Raw genomic sequence first — 13,802 nt, 5'->3', positions numbered from 1 at the left:
GGTATTGTAACGAAGTTGCCAGTTGAATTGGATGTCGCACGATTAATTTCCCGTTGGTAAAATATTCACTGGTAGGGGGTCGTCGTCACTCAGGTCTCAAGATGAAATTCAATTACAAGAGTTAGCTTCCCCGGCGACTTCCACGCTGCGTTTCCATCCGTTTTCTCGGTGCTAATAGACTTATTAGTTTGTTATTCGTAAGTTGAGTTCGCTGGAAAGTTTCTCGTTGCATGGGCAATGTTAATTAACTACCTATTCTTTTCCATTTTTCTTCGAATCGATGTGCAAGGTAGTGTTCAGGTAGCCGAGCGTAAAGTTATATTCATTTTTGAACAGTTATTTCATAAATTGTTTTGATTTGTTGCAGGAGAAAGCTGAGCAACCACAAAAACAATTAGGGTGGGCGAAGAAAGTCCAGAACGAGCAGGGGCTGATTGAATAACCGTGGAAACTTAAAAAGGAATTCTGGGTCAAGGTAAGTGGCAAACTTTTATTCTTTGATCTGGAAATCACGGTACCGGCTTTCTACGGATTCATTGTTACAAATCTCTATTGTACCAGGCGTTTGCTTAAATTTAAAACGAATTAGTCGAAAAGCGGTCTTTTACTAAAAATATTTAACACTGATAGAGTAAAATTTTCTAACTGAAAAGTAAGGAAACTTTTACTCCTTCATCACAAAATATTAATAGTGTAGAATCTGAGAATGGACAGCTAATCGATGGAATATTAAATTTGCTATTACAGGTCTGGTACTTTGATCTCGAGAAACTTTGAACAAAGGCTACAGCTTCTCTAATAACACAGGGTATCTTCAAACATAATTATCCAAGATCCAAGTTCAAGATTCCTTGGAAATTTCTGTCAAGTTCATAGGGAAACACTCTAAGAGAACCCTTGCAATCTTGTGAATAAATTTTGGCTAGTCAGTCACTAGTGAGAGCAAGTCGAAAACGATCGTTGTCTTCGTTCCTAATTAATTTCGATTCAACGCTTTCATGGAAAGTTTGAACGAGCTTCTGGCTAGCATAATTTCTCGCTGCTCGTAACCTTGTAGTTAGACGAGTTTGAGAAAACAGGGCCAGAGATACAGAGGACTGGTTGTCCTGGAAATCCTAGAAAGCCTTGAGGTCAGATAGCAAGTCGGAGATGACATTTCAAGTTCGCCTAAGCAGAAACAGAGTCGTTTCCGAGGTAACTCGGATTAATTTTGAAAGTTCCACGAGGTAAGCCTCGAAGGGTTAACCCATGGTATTGAGCTTCCGCTTAAAACCAACCAAAGGGGGAGTCTTTATTAAATTTCGCCCTGAAGATAACTCTTCGTCTCTTCCTTTAAACTGGATTTCTTTCTTTATGGCTCAATTGAGAATGAAGCAACACTGTGATGTATTAAGTTCTTTCAACGACATTTGGGGCAGTGGCTAGCCGAGTAAAAACAAGGGAAATTAATGATTGCAGGATCTGTCCAATCAATCACGAACTTGAGCTTTTCTATCATTGATCATCTTGCCGGGTGTTGTATCGCTTGCGAGCAAGAAACTGGCGGAAGTTCCGTCTCCCCAGGGTCACGGCACTCGCGGGTCGTCTACGTATAGGTTGGTGTATGCACGCGAATCGAGCTAGGGCGAAATTTCATACCAAGAGGTTTCGTCGAACTAATACCCGAGGGGCAAGAAATTGCAAACAAGATCTTCTCGTCGCCACCTGAAATTAATCCTTCGCGAGCAACAGATGATACGCTGTTGTAGGCTCCTCATCTGGTACCCTTCCATAAATTTTTGAATTCTTTGATATTGTAAATGGAAATTGGGGTTGTAACCCTCCTTCAGACCACCCCCTTGATCCTGCGCTGCTTGCTATCGTCTATATTAAGTTTTCTACTAAAAATCGTCAATGTTGAGTTATTCATTTCCGATTAACAGTATAATCTTTGGAAAGTTTCAGTAACATGGTCGGTCCTTCGTCTAATTAACTTTTGAAGGCAAGTTGAGCTCTTTTTACGAGCGTCTTTCCAATTGCTGAAGGGAGTTCAAGTCACAAACGTAGAAATTACTCGTAGAAATAAGATGAACTAAGTTAGTCAAGGATACGAAAAGCTTCCAGGGCCGAGTAAAAGGGAGGTAGATTTTTTCCAAGCGAGTACATTCTGATTCCAGCAGAATTACACGACCGGCTGAATTCTGATCTGGCTAGCAAGATTCTGTTCCTTTCTATTCTTTTCTTCCGCTCTCTGCGTTACCTTGCTTTACTCCATTTACTTGAAGATAAGTTTAAGCTACTGATCGATGTAACATGAACGCGAGGATCAACTAAATACGCTTCATTGCTTTCAACAAACATTAGAGCTACCCAAACCGGTAATGCTAACGCTGATAGATGGAAAACAATTACCTACTTTTTTAAAGAAAATGTGTTAAAACGTGTAACGAAAGAAAATTTTTCCTTTTTTGTTTCATCACAACGTGATTGTTTGGTCCAAACGTTGTTAAACAATAACAAGTTGATTCAAGAAGCATTTCCAGATGACATAGTTATCGTTTCACTCGAATTCTATCATTTTAGTTCATGTTCCTGCCTCTCATCTGTCATATCAAGGTGTCGTTTCATGAAATTCGAACATATTCCGAAAGAAGTTCGATTTCACTGCAGTAAATGTTGAAGAAGTTTCTAACAACTTTGCATCCCTATAGATTTGAACATAATTGCAGTAGATTAACTTCATTACCGCCGTTAGAAAGGGCAATTCTTCCTCTTTAAAATGGCCTTCGTTTCATGTAAATCGGACCTGTGGTTCCTGAGATATCGTCGTGTAAATCGAAGCATAATTTTTAGTTTTCTGATATCCCCCTCCTTGTCGCTCACTCGGTACTTTCACTCGCACGGCTGAGTAATAGTGTAGGTATACTACTTACGCGTATGCACTTATGGGAAAACAGTGTACGGTGAGTAGTGTAGTGCTTTCCCGGTCCGGGCACCCATTCAAACCGGAGCATATTAGGGCTAATCTTTAAACCCTCATATCTCGAGAACCCATTGAGCTATCGACTTAAAAAAAAATGCATTGTAAAAGGCATGCCTTGCGCTATCTTTGAGACCCGTCAGCTTGAAAAAATCTACACTGATTTTTTAACAACTAAGCGTTAAAGTTGATGTTTAATGTAGTAGGTTTTGCACACTCTACTCAATTACCAAACATTTTTATATAAACGCCATTGAAATTCGAATGATTGTTAAAATCCTGAGAGTAAAAAGTCAGAGCTTAAAAGTTCGACGGGACAGATGAGAGGTCTGATCCACCCGCGCTTTTATTTTTGCCGCTAGAGGGGCAAACGAAAATCTTGTTTTCCGTTCCCGTCGCTCGTCCGCATCGTTCTCCCAGCACCGGCGCGGAGCGTCGTTAAAACGACGTTAGAGCCCTCACCTACGGGATATACGCAGTTATTCGCTCACCCCTCCCGGGAAATTGCTTGTGAAAGCTCGCAGTACATAAAACCCTTCCCAACGAACGGGCCGGAATAAATTCCTTCTTTTTTTTTTTCTAAATACTGTTATGACGATACTTGTACTCATTCCCAATGGAGAATCACAAAACCCCATCGACGTTTCAAAATTACGAAACACTTTGAATCACCGAGCAAACTTTCCTCCGGACGATCCGCTCAAAGTATAGGAACTGATAACAAGCGGGAGACAAAGTTTGAAAGTTTAATCGCGTCTCTTGGACGTTGCTCCAGTTTCATTTCGTTTCTCATTCATCCGCCGAGCAGAAAAGATACAAACCGCTAAGAAGACAGAATGCAATTTCGATGATACTCGTCCATCGAAACTCGAGTGTCTTCTTTAATTCTGGAAATTATTCGCGAATCTCGTGCTTGGGAATTGAACGATAACGTGGAAATGGAGAAACATTTTGGGGGGCAAATGAATAACGAAACGGGGTTCAAGTGTGCACTCCGATCAAAAAGCGAGGGATCGCAAACAATGAAACGAGAGCCCTCGAGGAATTGGTGAAATTTTTCAAGCGATATCCGCCCGATCCTCGTGTATATCTGTTCGTTGCATCGTCCCACAACACCGTGTGCGTTATGGGGTTATATACGGGGACACGCTGTACAAAGTGGACTCTCACTGGTACTTAGGGCCGTTCTCAACCAGCCCAGGACCATCCCCGTTGCTGCAGCTGTGTCAAACATTATGCAGGCAAGCAAAAGCCACTTGAAATGCAAATGTTTGCAGCGAACGCAATTAAGGCCCGTGTAGAGTGGAAGCAACGAACGCGTTCCGTTGTTAGATTGGCACCCGTTTTACAAAAAGCTATCGCTTTTCGTTTAACAGCTGCTTCTATCAAAAAGCTTGCTCGAGAACTTTCATCGAATGGAGCTCCAGGGTGTATTGTAAAGTAGTTTGTCGGATTTTTCGAAAATCTCCTGCGCAAACTGTGGTACACCGTAGAGGATAAACAGAAATTTATTTTGAAAGTTATGAAGCAGTTCAGGTGGTTAATTCTCCCTTTTTGAACGTTCTGTGGATCTTCAAAGGATGGATTCATTTCACAAATATTTAGCGTATTTCGACACTGGACATTAAACATAATTTGAATAGAAATCATTTTATAGAATATATTCAAGAAGACGGAATTAAGGAAACTTTCAAGTTTCTTTTTTAATTTTCAATTTCTGAAAGGAGTAGAAACGCTGCAGTTTGCCGTTTCGATAGTAGCCTTTACCCGAGGGAACGATCCGATCTGGACAATTATTTACGAAACGGTTACGGATCGCTGCGATCGAGACGATTAAATGTTTGATGGCAACGGGACGTCGCGTCGTTCGATTACTTTCGCCGATCGAATCATCGGCGTTCCGAGGTTGAAGGCGTGCAGCAGCGAGAAATCGAGGAAAAGTGACGGCAGGTTAGAAAAACGACAAGAGCAACGACATAGAGACATTTCCATCACAAAGACGAACGCTTTCGGTGGATCGTGCCACGTTGGATGCCACTCGAATATGTATGGCGAGACACTCGGCGAAAAGGGGCCACCTGACCTCGAACACTCGACAGCCTTCGTTCGGTATATATTCATCAGGAAGTCTACATCTTCTGCTTCCTGGCTTTTGGGTACTTTGTAGCCGCTGGACCAACTCGTGAAGCGCTACTCGACATCAAGAGACCCGGAATATGGCTGGTTACTCGCGAGACTTGCTGATTATAATTTCAGAAAGAGGATAGAAACTCTGTTCAACCATCGATAATATGATTAACGATAATACTGCTGTTTCTTCTTGCCGATACTGCAAAAGACTATAATTTCGTGTGAAAGAGAGGTTGAATCGAAATTGGAATTCCTTTTGTTTGCTACGAAAGAACAAATAGCTTCTGATCCTCGGAAACAAGATAAGAATTTCCTCTCAAACATTGCGGAATCGAAAGAATTTCCAATGTCGAACAGCATCCAATTCTTTTGACCCGAGAAATAGGGCGAAAGGATAGTATTCAAATGAACATGCTTAAACGTTTTCTTAAATTGGATTTTTCTATACGTCTGCCCCTAACATTGCAAGCTTCGTCGTCGTTCTCTTTCTTCAATAACAATCAGGGTGTAGATAAAGAGAGTTCTATTGGCTACCGTTTCCCAAAAGCAGGCTTGACTGAATACGAAAGGACGTTTTAAACGCGAGCAATGGTGCAATCTGAAGATATACAGGAGCAGTTAAAGGATTTTCCAGCATGGTGCTCTCTAATTCCAAGCTAAATTCCTGCCAGTTATTTCTACCATGAATGAGGAAACGATTACGAACATGCCTTTATGATCACCATTAAAAATTGCTACTCGGTAAATTTTACATAAATAGCATCTTTCATTAAAAAATATTGGATTTCCGTTGAAATTTAGAGGGAGTTAAAGTATAATGATGCTATTTAAAGATGAAATCCTTTCGTTAAGTGCATTATTAAATTCCCTATTCCATTCGAACGTCAAGTTTATTTTACCAGGTTGCTAAAATATTTATGCATTCAATTACTGTTTTTTATTCGCTGAGTAACTTGTAGGAGCAAATTGATCGAGGTTTCTATTTTGTTAATATTAAAGAACACTTTAGTGGGAAGGGTAACGGAAATAATTAGTTCACATATGGCACAGGGGGCCTGTCACCCCCTTTAGCTCCTAGAATTTTGTTCCCCATAGATATAAAAGAAACACGTTTCTATATGCTTCTATATTCATTGCTAATATTGATGAAATTTTTCTGAATTTTTATCAAATTATGATCTGTCAAAATTGTGACAAGTGTATTAAAAATGACCATAATATCGAAGGTCCTTGTAAGAAAGAGAAGCTTTAGTGTCGTGGTATGATGTTGCAACATCCATTCGTGGTTCTTAAAATAACCATCGTGGGAAATCCCAGTATGACCATAGAGAGGACGACTATAACCTTGAAGAACGAACATTTCCTCGACATTGGCGAACTTCTCGTCGATGTATCGCACTATTTCCCTCCAGCTGTTAATTCCCAGGACGGTATGGAACACCTCCGGTATCCCTCCACTGATTCAGAATGGTTAAATATGTTCTAAAAACTTTGAGAAACTTAATTCTCTAAAAACATTCTCTGGAACAACGATTTCACGTCGAACAAAAAGTGTTTATAATTCGTTCGAAGCTTATTTTCACGGTTTTAAACGTCGTAAAAGTTCGCCGGAGGTATTCCATCGTCTGGTTATTTCACGTGCACGACTGATCGAAGGCAATTTAATTTAATGCTCGTTCAAAGTTTAATCCATTTAATATTAATTCGTATGCTCGACTCTCTGCTCTCCATTATTGTAGTTCCTAACACCGTTCCTTTTAAACCGTTTATAAATGGAAAATTCTCTTATCTACTACGGAATGGACCGATTTATCTCGACGTTACGCTCGGATGCACGCATAAAAAATAAAAAAGAGAAAACCGTTCCTCGCTTCGGTACATAACAAAAGCCTCTTCACCGGCGGAGTTTGTTTTTTCACTTTCACGAACTTCGATCGATCGGCATATTACATTGTGCGAATTAACTCTATTGTGTTGGATCAACAATGTAAAATGAATCGCCGTGACATTTTTCATTAGCGATTTATTATAAAATTGATTAATAAAGGCCGATTTATTATTAACACATTTTTAAGGATTACAAAGGAAAGTCCTTCTGTTAGGATCAAATATTAAACTCCATTCTTTTTTTTTTTTAATAAATACCCGATTATTATATGGAATAAATAAAAGTGAAGATTAGATTTTCAAAAAATGTGTTGGACCCCTATCTCCCAGTACCCTGTATAAATCGGCCTTTACTCGTGTTATCCATCATGAAACGCAGAGAAATCGATGGAAAACAGGCTGTGACGGATATCACACTGATAAAATGTTAATAAATATCCTTCTCGTCGCTCGTGCGTCTCTCGACACGTATTCGAACAGGTCCGTGCAATCTGCGACGAGCGACCGTTCAGAATTTATTGTCGGATCTCGGAGCTGGAATACGTTCCTGTATACAACTTGATCAGCTTGAAGGGTGGTCTGAACCTGATATGCAACCCTGAGTAAGCGATCGCACAGTCAAAATGGTCACCAGGGTTCTGATTTGAAAATTTTCGTAGAATCTATGTGATCGTGGACGAACCTACCCTCGATGTTTATCTATGGAAACATAAGACTTCGCGGAAATCGCATATAAAGAACGACTCCATTGAGATCATTACCGAAAGCAATGCTGAAGCCGAGTTCGATTTCATCCGCAGCGATATGAGAGAATCCTCGTCTTTCATGCTGTCCGACGTGGAAATATTGCAGGTACGAAGGAAAATATTTTTCAAGCATCAGATGCTCGTAGAACAACTGGATAAAATCAGTTTCACGTTCATTAAATAATGAATCAGGCAACAACCGAGTTGAACGAACAATTTTCTCTCATTCGGGTCGAGAGTTTGTGCGAGAACAGTTTGATGGTATGTTGGCGAGAAATAATCGGGTTTTATTACGTTCCAGTGCGCTTTATCGATCAGAAAGGTGCATGACGATGATCCTGGCGCCCGTTTTCGTTATTTATTCGTGAAAACTTCACCTGTATACGGGCGCGAATTGAAAGATACCATTAGACAAGTGAATATTTTGGTGAAGGGTGAGTTTTGGATATTTTCTCAATGTTAATTCGTAAAATGCAAGATTATTTAAGAGGAAGGTATTTCGAAATTAAACAAGTATGAAATTCGTCGGATACTAGAATCTGAAGGAGGACGATTCAACAATTCATCGAAAAAATATTTCATTTTCAAAGTTAAACAACCACTCGAAACGTATCGAATTCATGTGAACGATACAAATAATTGAAACTTCGCAATCAGCCTGCAGTGGCCAATCGTTTTTACACCGAGTCCCATTTTTCTGGTTGTCTCAATTACCGGTTAATGCACTCCATCCTTTCGCTGTGTAAAATCGTTTGGATCACTAGGGAGTCGAAAAATAATTGGTCGAACAGACCACAAAATCTTGAGAGTCCAACAGCTCCTTTTTTAGTCTCAAGCATTTAGTTCCACGTTCACAACCTTTTAACTACGTTTACTTACATAGCTAATTCACCTGGGTCACTCGTACCACTCGTTGTTCGGTTAATTGTTTGCCTTTCAAAGTAAAACGATTAACTTCCCCTAGAAGAAAATGGTTAGAAGTGGTTCGCTTTTCTTCGTTCTTTAAAAGAATTCTTTCTTCTCTTCTATTAAGGAAAATATAGGTACGTGTTTCTTTGGTTCTGCTAAAAGAACAACGCCTGAATCAGAGTCCTTTATCGTTTAAAAGAAAAATAACTCGTCTATATATTTTAATAATCGTAAAGATTCCAATTTTAAGAAATTGTCCCATAAAAGGGGTTGAATACCTCTCATAAAGGGTAATAGTAGAATCTGTGAAATAAATGAGTCTTCAAAGAATCTTTCTTCATAAATTACTAATATCATTCATGAAAGCCACCCCCGTCTACGAAAAAATTCAAATGAGTTTATTTTTATTCAAAAGGAGAGCGAGTCGCTATCTCCAAGATTTTACTTCACCCTCCGACGAAAGCAACGGATTATTAAAATTTGATCTGGCTACAGAAGTTCGTTTAATTAAGTATAATGTATACGCGTATTCGTATAACAAGTAGGGGTTGGTTTATGGAACTCGTGCAACGAGCTTAATCTCGGTCGGCAGAGATCAGCCACCCTCGTAAAAAGGAATTTTACTAGCGACTTTTATTCGAAGACGTGCGATGGATTATCCTCTTCCTTATACTCATAACCTTGTACAAAGGATATTTCATTTCAATAAAAAGAAATTTTTTGATTCAGGTTTTCCAGAAATCAAGAGCAATCCTAGTTGCGAACCATTTCTCGAAGTGAAAAAACTTCGTTCGCAAACGCCCAGTAGAAGCTCGAAAAAAAGAAGAAAATAAAAATAAAATTTTTATTGCCAGTATAAATTTTAATAAATTGGAGATTCAAGATTCTTTATAATATTTTTAAGGGTAAATTAGAAATAGCTTTTAACCTGGATTTTTCTATATTATATCGACACAAGAATTTATGAAAAGTTTTTCTCAGAAATTCAAGATTTTTCAACTTCAAAACGTACGCAGATTTTATTCCAGAATTATTTTTACTTCCATATTCCATGAAATTTTCTGTATGCCGTTTTTCATCATACTGTTTGTAATATTTTTAACCGTAATTTAAAAAATAGCCATTAACCTAGATTTTTTTTATATGATATGAGCTGTCAGTGGAAAGTTGAAAATGAAAAATGTTTCATCCCTCAAATGCAGTAGCGAAACTGGACAGGGGTAGGATGCACCTGGTCCTAAAAACCTGAACTGGTTCCTTATAAAAAAAGGACCCTTATATTAATTTCAGAATTCCAAAATTTCAAAATTCTAAAATTTCTAAGTTTCTAAAGGACCTGGCCCACCACCAAAAAAGGTCCAGATTACGCCAATGCTAAATTGTACACACATTTTACTCCAAAAATATTTTTTCTTATCATATCATTTCTCAACAATAAACAGAAAAGTAAGTGTGTAATTGAGACATTCCTTTCATAAAAACAGCTCGACGTAAATGTACTTTAAAAAATGAGCTGCAGATGGATGGAAATGGATGAAAAATGATTCCATTTCGAAATTGTCGAAATTGTACGAGGGAGATGCATTTAAATCCGGCTTCAAACGTGACACGGTTCTTGTGTAATAAAACTAGTACGCGAGTGTGTCGCTACACTTGTCTCGCTCTAATGATCATTAAGCAGACTGAGAAAAGTCAACGGGCCGGGCTAGCACGAGAACATTACCAGAGTATTTTCCCTTTATTTTTCCTCTTCTTCTCCTTTTTCTTTTTTTTCCTAAAGTGACGCGTCCTACTGGCGGCAAAGTCTTTCCTGTTTTTTCCTGCGGTGTTTCCTCGCACCCGAGCATTTCCTTTTAAATCATCCTGCCCGTCCCGTCTTCGCCTCCAGCGTCTCAGGATACTTCATAAAGATTTTCTCTTGGACGCTTTCTACTTTCTGTTTTTGCCTTCTTCGAGCTTAAAAGACGTCCCATTCAAAGTTGAAAACGTAGGAACCGTGTCCGGCCGCGTTACTCTCGGCTTTATAACAGGCTAGCTTCTCTAACCGGAGACAAATTTTTAATCAAACAGAATATTTCACGAGGGAAAATCCTTTTTCCGTTTAATCCTTGCTAAGAGAACAAACGTCCACTGTGAGTTATGAAAGAATTTAAATTACATTTTGGATTTTCAACATCCGAATCATTACTGTATTTCATTTTCATTTTCCAATTCATTTTCTAATTGGGTGTTCAATGACCCAACATGTTAATTACTGTTCTGTACAGGAGAACAGCTCCTTTCAGATTGATAAACGAGTTGATTAACAGGTTCGCGAGTGAAATCTTGTCGGTGGATATTTAACCCTGTGAATGGAAAACGGGACACCGGGCTATCAGAGACGCAGTGTGACGTCAATGGGTCAAAGTGTCTGTCCTTGTTAAAGCGGTTTCTGGAATGTTGCGTTCACGCGTTCGAATCTACGCGAATCCAGCTGGATCTCGATGTGGTTTGGCAGGGAATTCGTGTCGCTAGCAATTTAACCCTTTCCGTAGGAAGGGACCAACTTTAACGCTGGAACTAAGCCATCAAACTTTCAATTTACAGTTTTCCCATATTTTCATTTGCCTGGAAATATTGGCCGGTAAGAAAATTGTGCTTTAGTGGTTTATTCTCAAGGAGAAAAGTGGTTATCGAATAAGAATGAACACTCTGCGTAATTTCTCCGGGGATACTGTCGCTGCCTCTACGGTGCTCGGTCTATTTTCCCAGTCTATGGGGAAAGTGATACTTCGCTAACTCTTTGGAGACTCAAAAAATAAAGTAACAGTATTGCAATGAGAAATGGCAAGATTTTGGTATTTTATCAACCCTCGATTTCATATTATTTTCATTTGGTGTTCTTATAAAAATTATTTTAATGTCCTTGTACGCGTTTTAAAAGTTTGGGTCGCGATTTACCCAGGCTCCACTGTTCAAGGAATAAATTTAAACCATTTGAATTTTGAGGTGAATTTATTATGAATTAAAAGAAAAGTTTGAACAATTTAATCAGCGATTAAAAATTCTCTTCGTTAGTATTATACTACGTATAAAATGGCCTGAATGATTCCATGGTAATGAATAAAACCGTAAAATTATTCTTCATGGTCTCCGCTTTAAATGTATCCAATCGAACCGAAGCACGGCAACAAAGAGCCTGGCCCCGTGACCGAACGTTTCGTTGGCCAATAACCATTCGGATTTTTCGCGAAATTGAACCGTGTAAATTGTCCAACCGACGCATTCAACCAGCCGAAATTGGTCATCCAGGATCCCGTCGTAGCGCATAAAGGTCGCTCGTTCACGATTGAAAGGGATTATTACCCCAATCAAGAATTATTACCCCTTTGTGCAGCGCTTGCCTCTTCCACAATAGATTTTGCAACCCCATCGACTCACAGTTTTCACCAATCGAATCGTCATTTATAAGACTGTTGCTTAGAAGAAGGAGATACTTTATAATGTACAGAATATATTAAAAAATATTGGAGGAAATTTCTCTGATCAAATGCAAACGCGTTCAAATATAATTGGAGAGTGAAACATCTCCCATCCTCAGAAAATATCACATAATACAGTTTCCTCGGTATGGTGATATTAGCCGGATGAAACCGCGGGCTGTCACCTCGACGCCATCGAATCAATAGAACCGTCCAATCGGCAGTTAACGATTCGGACAACCGCAGGTGTGGATCGCTGCCTCGCCATCAGCTAGCGAAATCATTCGGCAAACGATCGGTTCGTGTCCACAATTTCGCGATAATGCTGGTACAAGCTGGGAAACACTCGGGATCACTCGCGCTTTGGAATCGTCATCGAATAACCGAGCGGTGGACCGGACCTCCCGAAATTTCAATTATTAGATAATACGAGTCGGTAACAAGATAAACGGTCAGCGCATCATTTGAATTTAATTTTGCAACGCGAGCTGATTTAATCTCTCTTGCCCTCTGGCAGCGTTGATTCAGCCTCGCGATTGGCTCGTCTGAAATTAAGCTGTTCGTTCGGATTGCCATACTCGTTGATAAAACGCGCACTGCTGATCGTTTTAATTACCCCATCGGCTATTGCGAGTCCTTTTATTCACCAATTGCAACGTTTTACCTCGTGCAGTAATTTGTAATAAATTAACGTAAGGTTCAATGGCAGAAAGTGGATTAATGCAAACGATACCCGACTTATCATTTTTGATTGAAACGCTGAATTCGTTCGAATTTATCTCTGGTGAAATTGATATTTCATCCCCGAGAGATTAACATTTTTTATTTCATATTATTTCCCAATATCCATTTTTATACGTGTTAGTAATTGCATATTGATTGGACTGTTCATTTGCCAAATTGATTAACTCTGCAAAATAGAATAGAGAGAAATTGATAAAGTATAGAAAATGCTTTGGCGTCATTAGGTGTCATTCTGGATCGACAAATTTTTCATTCTCCTCACGCAGATCGAGAAATTCATGAAAAATGTCCATTCAAAAAGATGAAGAACGAGCGATTTTCACGCGAAAGAAGATTATCATACGATCCTACCCCTAGTAACATTTGCTTCGTCGAGGCGTATCCTCTTCATTTTTTATTCACATTACCCGAGCGCGGAGTCGATTCTAGAAGGGTCGAAATTAGTTTCACGACCTCGGTTTGGGACTTTGCGAAGTGAGTTCTCGAACAGAGCGTCTCCATCCTGAAATTTATAGACCTTAATTTTTTACTCGTTCCTTGGTGGCGGGGGTCGGTCAATAAAAAGTCTATAAAGGAGAAAACCATGTCTATCTTGGGTTACAACTTTAACGAGAAAAGTATTTTCTTTCCTTCTGATATACTTCCTCCGGTCAACGCATTATTTTCCAAAAGAAATTACATTTATTTTGGATAAACTGATGATTTTCAGACATCATTTTTTCTCCTGCTTTTATCGTTTATCAAGGAGCCTGTCGCGCGCAGATGGTGTACCGTAGTCGATCCACGAAAAGGATACAAATAGTAGAAAAACAGATGGAAAAATGATGTTTGCCTGAGAATTTCTGTCAGAAAATTCCAACTGCCTTTCCACGTTTCCTCGTGCATTTCGATTCTCCTCGCGAACGATTCTCATGCCGGTTGCACCCGTTCCCGTTGTCTTCTGCTTTTCTTTTCGTACATGCACGC

At 39.3% G+C, this 13,802-nt stretch overlaps 1 protein-coding gene across 2 annotated transcripts in view; it reads left to right on the top strand.

The window, feature by feature from the left end:
- Positions 1-13,802, top strand: part of LOC114880389 — an 84,651-nt gene that overhangs the window by 34,112 nt on the left and 36,737 nt on the right. For both annotated transcript variants that reach the window (XM_029196346.2, XM_029196345.2), the window contains one exon: positions 368-475. The gene's annotated coding sequence lies outside the window, so the exon portion shown is untranslated. The remainder of the gene's footprint in view (positions 1-367; positions 476-13,802) is intronic.

Source organism: Osmia bicornis, chromosome 14 (assembly GCF_907164935.1).
Source record: "Osmia bicornis bicornis chromosome 14, iOsmBic2.1, whole genome shotgun sequence".
NCBI classification, from domain to species: Eukaryota; Metazoa; Arthropoda; class Insecta; order Hymenoptera; family Megachilidae; genus Osmia; species Osmia bicornis.
Note: the sequence above shows the minus strand (reverse complement) of the source record. Positions and strands in the feature narration are given on the sequence as shown.